The following is a 6,758-nucleotide window of genomic DNA, read 5'->3' on the forward strand; positions in this document are numbered from 1 at the left end:
CCACTTCATAAAATTTAAATTGTAAGCATTAAAAAAATATGAAACAAATTTGTGGTTGTTGACAAGATGTGTGTTTACCTTCTCTATACTTTTCACATTCAAATTTAAAATACACCAAGAGAAAAAAAAAGACAAATGCTATGTGAATAGTGACATTTTGTGTTTTTGTCTTTATGTGACACTATTCATGCTTGATTTCTCATTTTTGCTTCTCTTAGGGTATCTTGAATTTGGTTATGAAAGTTACACGGTATGTAGACACACATCTTGTGAACACCCAAAATTTTGATTTTGAATTTTTTGACATTTAAAAATTAAAATTTAAAGAGTGGTATCATGGTATCAAATAAGGTGTGGTATCACTAGATATGTTCTCGTGCTTCTTGCTCAATCCCTTTTGTTTCCAGGGACGAGTAGAGCTAACCCAGTTCCAACCTTCAATCTACTAGCAATGAAAGGGCGCGGCGGCACGCCGCGCCATATAGTGACCGACTGCTGGTAATTTTTGGCACACCCTTTTCATCTTCAATGAGAAGCTTCAACCCACTTCGAGAGGTAACATGGTAATATGGAATAAAGAGACATACAACTGGCCATGTGAAAATATAGGGTTCCTAAGATAAACGGAAATCCTGAATTTTTTGGGCCTTGACTCTTGCTGATAGTCATAGTATAACATTAATGTACTCTGAACTGGCACCACCATAATCTAAATGGTCACTTCGAATCAACAGAATTTAGAACAATTCTCAGAATACAAACACGCCTGCCTCTATGCCAGTAATTATCTTCCATTCAAGCACTCTTTCACCAAGCCTTATAATCAATTTTTAGCTCTACAGAGAATACTTCCTTTGCAAGATCTATACTACAGTGGTTAATAAAATCTATAGGCAGATGGTCAGAGAATCCTGGGCGGCGCATTGAAGGGCAGCGCAACAGAAAAGGGTACACTGAAGCTTATTTTTTTCCATGTTGATCAGGCTAGTACTTCTATTTTAGTTGAGGTGAAATACAGTTTTTTGTTGTGACTGATACTCTGCGCAAAAAATACAAGACATACACTGACACTGGATATATGCAATCATGAGTAGAAGAACCGAGAATTTCGCAGCACAGAATCTGTGGCAGTAAAACAAAACTTCTGTTTTGACATTCATCAAAAGAGGAAATTCCCAATATTAAGATTTGCAGTGCAAATCAGTTCTGCATAAGTTATCTCAAGTACTTGAGCACTGTAGACTTGTAGCGAGAGCAGATACCACTTGGACCCCCAAAAAAAGCTTCAGTAATACTACAAATGGCTGTCAGAGTAGAATGGATTTGGTTCATCCAGGTTTCCACATTCTAACAAAACCAAAGAAGCATATCACACCATGTTTGGCAAATTTAATTCTCGAGGTAGGGCATGAAATCTAGCTCGAAGCATCATAGATAAGTACACTGAGTAGGTGGCAAGCGCCGATCCCAATTAAATCTTCAGGGACCGGAAAGACCTCTATTCCTTGTGGAAGGAAAGGAAGCATGTCCAAAACATAGGGATGATATTAAAGTGACGTCCTTACTCCAAGGATCAACGTTCCCTGCCATCGACCAATATGAGGTAGCTAGCCAAACTTCAGACAAGGAATTCGGTTAAAGTACTCTTAGTGGGAGCTTGATTAGCTGCGCCACTCAAGATCATTAATTGATCTCCAACTATTAACAGTTTGATGAACATATACAGATCCATGCATACAATAGCACATCAACTCAGCTGCAGAGTGCCATTCTCGTGTGTGTGTCTTCAGCTCATCAACTCAAGCATCACTACCAGTTCAATCGTCTATTATGTCTTCTCTGCTCACACTGAGAGCAAGTAAGATGGGTGGGAAGGTTCTTCTGATCAGTGTTGTCTTGGTGGGGCTTGTTTCACTGAGCTCATGTAGGAGCCTGGGGGAGTTGAATGAACATAAGACCTACTCTGCTGCGCCTCACTGTATAATTTTAACCCCATCCATTCTGTATTGCGCTGTATTTATTACATCATAGTGCAGCCCTGCATCTTTTAAGGTGATTCTTGAATAAGCAGATCACTGCAGACTTCATCTATCTTGATAATGCATATATGAAGGAAATTTATGTTGAGCATAGACAACATCCTTTGTAGACAGTTAGTATTGAGAACTATGGAAAGCAACTTGATGCATCTGTTGATAACTGTAAGCATGCTATCTGGTTGTGCCACATTTTCATGACCAACGGAACAAATCAAGCCATATCATGCAATCACAATAGCTGCAATATTATTTTACAGTAATAATAGCGACTATTTTGTACATCTTACCAGATGAGGGCTCCCCAATTCCCACGCATGGGCCAGGAGGAGGTTACAAACCAACACAGACACCAACACCAACTTATGGCACTACACCAACACAAACTTACGCCAGCACACCGACGCCAAGTTCCAACTTATGGCACTATACCGAGCACCTCAAGCGGACCTTCCCATGATGTATCAACAGTTTCGAAGAAGCATGAATTCATTGGATCCTGTGAATAAGATCTAGAATGAATGCATACCATAAGCACCACCATGACAAACCAACGATACTAAAATGGTTTCGTTCTGCCTGAAATGCCACCCACCATGTTATAATTAAAAAAAACCACCATTCCGACTGAGGTCACATACCTTGTTTGAAAACCCTCCAATATTTGCAGCAACGAAGGAGCTACTGAATATGCCTTCACCACCACCACCGCATTAATCCCTGATGTATTGATATCTCAAACATAATAGTTATTATGCCCAGATTGAAGGCCCTGAAAAACATAAGAGCTCGCATCAGGGTGAGTCTTACCGAAAACAATCTACCATCCTAATTCTCTAGTAGTCAAAGTAATGTCCAAAACAAGATAACCTGCCGTGTGGGTTTTGCCACCAGTTAGATGTAGCCAATCAGATGTTGGTGTTCATATTAAGGGTTGCAGATAACACGAAATATAGCAATTTACATTTGAGCCAATGAAATGACATGCACCTGCACGTCATATGCCAAAAGGAGTATTACCTGACCTCAATAACTCTATGAACCAGATACAAAATGGGTACATAGATAATAGATAGGCACCCAATGGAGCAGAGAAGCACTAAACGCGAAGAAAATAATAAAGAACACTAAACAAGAAAGATATATTTGAAAGTGTACTATCTTTGGCATCAGAAACTAATCTTGATCCGAAATCAACAACTGTATTTGTTGGACACGTACACTGTGCAAGATAAAATCGGCAGAAGCATAATTGAAAAAGAAAGAATCATGAACACTCTCAATGCCTGCATCCACATTACTGGAAGTCAGATGCAACAAAAGATCTTCAGGGATTGTTATCCAGTAACAGGAGTCCTTCCTATATCTAGCGTGTCCTAAAATATCATCATTGCCAACATCGAAAACCCACTGTGCAAATACAAAATATTCTTGACGATCAGCAGATGAAAAATCAGGACCCTTGTGACACATATTGGGAAGGTAAGGAGGAAAAATTATACAGTAACTATGTAGAGGAAATTTTATCCTAGATCTGAATTTCGAAGCAAACAACATATTTTCAATTCCAACCACCAGGCTTCTAATTCTCTGTTTAGATTCGATTGACCATTGGACCCTCAAAACAAAGCTTTATAAACTATTTCTTAGAAGGCTGTGATAACACACTATGTAAGGAAAACTGAATCATCATGGTATTGATTATTTTTATGCACAATATTCTTATCTCAGCCATAATGAATTAATGTAAAGACTATGTATATGATGAAAAAAAAGTATGTTCTGGATTTTTTCCTAACGGAAGTGCACATGACATGAGAAATTTTAATCTACTTGTCTCAAATAGGATAATATGCGATGACACATGAACTACATGTGACAACTCAAGTAAGAACTCATAATTTCCTACAAAATAAATATAAATTCATCACTGAAACTAAAGTCTAGATCAATAGGTAAATCAAATAATTGCATAAACCACTGACCAACTTCCATGTACACATGGTAGGGTGACGACCATCTAACACCTCCGTCTTTCTACTATGCCATTTCCACTCGATGATCTTTACCTACCTATGAAGTAAGTATCAGTATTTTTTCGCACAAAATAGAAACTGATATGTTAAGAACTACTGGTATCGCATAAGAACTATGTGTGCTTAACTGAAACTTGTGATGCCATCAGTGCAAGGAAAACTGAACTGGTCGAAGCAATTAAAGACAATGGGATAGGTAGAAAGTACAGAAGAACATGGAACCTAACTTTGATAAATGATCAAATATTTTTTCAATTCTTCATTGACACATTCTGATCCCCTCCCCTAGGATTCCATTGACCTGACACTCATCATGCAGTGTGCAAGGCAGGTATAAATGTAATTGAAGTAGTCGATCTGATATTGCAGTAAGGTCACTCAAATGGAGAATGTTGATCCAGAACACCATTACACCAGTCAAACACACTCTAAAATGTTGGTGAACCAATTCAGTAGTAATTCCCCTGGTAAGTCAGATGAACTGAATTTCTTACTACCGTGGAGGGAAAAAACTAAATGGAAGGAACATTCAGTTAGATAATATTGTTGTGTGGTAATTAAAGATTGAATAAAATACAGAAATACTGACAATATATGACCTAATGATCAAAATAATGAACAGCAAGAAGTTCTTGGGTTGTCTTCTCATTGAGCTAACCACAGCTGATGCTTGCCTCTCTTGAGAAGTAGCACACGTACGGACCTCTAAAAATTCAAATCATGCAAAAAGTGAAGCTTATGTTATCATGGGTTCCAGTGTACTACAGCGGAACAAAGGCACATGAAGTATAACATGCCAAATCATTGTGCATTCATTTTGAGAGAGAGATCTCTCTTTTTTTGTAAAAAAATACTGGGTGATTAAATATCCCACCTGATAGGGGGTACACTACTGGTTAAGTTCTGACATGCATATGCTCTGATCAATGCAGTTTTCCGAAGAAATGAGAGTGCCTTTTCTGGAGTAGTTCTACTGCATTTCACACTCCAGTGAGTAACTGAAACATCAATATAAGTGTAGCTGGTAGCTCATCAAGGTTTTTTTTTTAAAAAAAATCAGGGAACGTCAAGGATATACATGTTGCATAACTGGGTGAACTGAATCTTGTCTCATAAACCTCTGTTGCTGGAATTGAATTACTCATGACAGACATTAAAACAATGCTGAACAAAACATTCTCTTAATTTGTGCTTGCTTGTACTACCGTTTTATTTTTTAGAATTCTTCTTTTTTCTGGACCTGAACCAGTTTAGTTCTTCTCTATCCTGGATTTGAACCAGTTTCCAAACTATATAGTGCCATTAACTTCATAGTAAAATTACCTTCACCGAATGGCAATGGTCAAGACTTCTCAATTTTATTATACCAATTCAGAATTAATTGGTGTAGGGAGGAGAATCCAGATGGAAAGGGAAGAAAAAATAGAGCAGCGCAAACAAATAATTGGAATAGAGGAGTGTCAGATCCAAAACACAATTTTCCATCAATCTTCCAATAAGACTAAGGAGCTTATATGGTTACCTTCTTTTGTAAGTACAAATAGTTCAGCAGAAGTTAGAGGAACCGCGGAGCAGCAGCTCATTACGCCCCGCGCGCTCACCGGTCGCCACCACCAGGAACCCCTCCGTCCACCTTGTTCCCTGCCTTGCTGATAGTCGTGGGATTTCTGGTCGGGGTGGCTGCCGGCGGGTCCTAGCGACTTGGCTCTCCTAGATCCAGAGCCGACGACGGCGCTGGTAGTTGTCTAGTGCCCACACGGTGAAAACCAGAGGAGAAATCCTAACGCAAAGACCAAATAACAAAGGAATTAAAGCACTGGGAAGGTAATAGAATGGACTAATAAAAGAAAATCAATACCTGATACAGATAATGAACAACGGGGATGGGGAGATCCAGCGACCACATAGAAGAATATAGCCGGACAGGCGTGTGATCGGCTTGACCAGATATAGAGCAAACAGATAAGGCCACGAGGACGGCAACCGTGGACGAAGCCGGAGAAGCCAATCAAGGCGAGGGCCGTGTGACCGACTCGGCAATGCTCCGTCGCTGGAGTCCCGCGCGATGACCAGTACTGTGTAGCACATCAGAGCACTACTGATGGAACTAAACGCCTTGCAATTGGAACTCGGGACGCAGCCCAACCACGCCCATTCCCAGTGCCGCCGCCACCACCGCTCGCCACTGCGCCTCCCAACCACAGCAACGCCGCACCGCCGATTCACAGCCTGAGCAAGCAAATCGAGCTCGGACAGATGAAACTTGGGGCCTAGATCAGGATACCCCCACCGCTGCACAGCCAGCCTCCCCCGCAACCATCACCATCCTCCACCGCCACCAATAACCATTACCTCAACGGCCGCGGTGGCGGCCGCCGGTCCGAGTCCCCTCGCTCGAGGGTAGAATCCTGGGAAGTTCCCACCGCGGCCATGCATGCTTTTTCCCGGTGGCAGTGGACACTGGCGGCTGCTGGGGTAGGGAAGGAATCGAGGGAGGAGGGACGCCCACGCGGAAGAAGAAGAGAGGAAAAGCAAGGATAGAAGGCGTGGGATGGAATGAGTGGGAACCGTGTCACCGCTTTGACCAAGCGAAACCCAAACCGCAATAAAAAATAATTCTAAATGTTAAGACGTGGCAAACCAACCCATTTGTGGACGGTGAGGACATGCCACGAATCTTGTCTGG

General features: G+C 41.1%; 1 long non-coding RNA gene across 2 annotated transcripts; it reads right to left on the minus strand.

The window, feature by feature from the left end:
* Window positions 1–2,166: 2,166 nt before the first annotated feature.
* Window positions 2,167–6,213, minus strand: LOC127316770 (uncharacterized). 2 transcript variants are annotated; one of them, XR_011748331.1, is made up of 3 exons: window positions 5,931–6,152; window positions 2,678–5,852; window positions 2,167–2,535 (listed from the first exon to the last, which is right to left on the minus strand). It is a non-coding gene; the product is annotated as an uncharacterized lncRNA (long non-coding RNA). The 2 variants fall into 2 exon arrangements; XR_007860613.2 differs by having other exon boundaries at window positions 2,678–6,213.
* Between the last annotated feature and the right edge of the window lie 545 nt (window positions 6,214–6,758).

Source organism: Lolium perenne, chromosome 7 (assembly GCF_019359855.2).
Source record: "Lolium perenne isolate Kyuss_39 chromosome 7, Kyuss_2.0, whole genome shotgun sequence".
Taxonomy (NCBI): domain Eukaryota; kingdom Viridiplantae; phylum Streptophyta; class Magnoliopsida; order Poales; family Poaceae; genus Lolium; species Lolium perenne.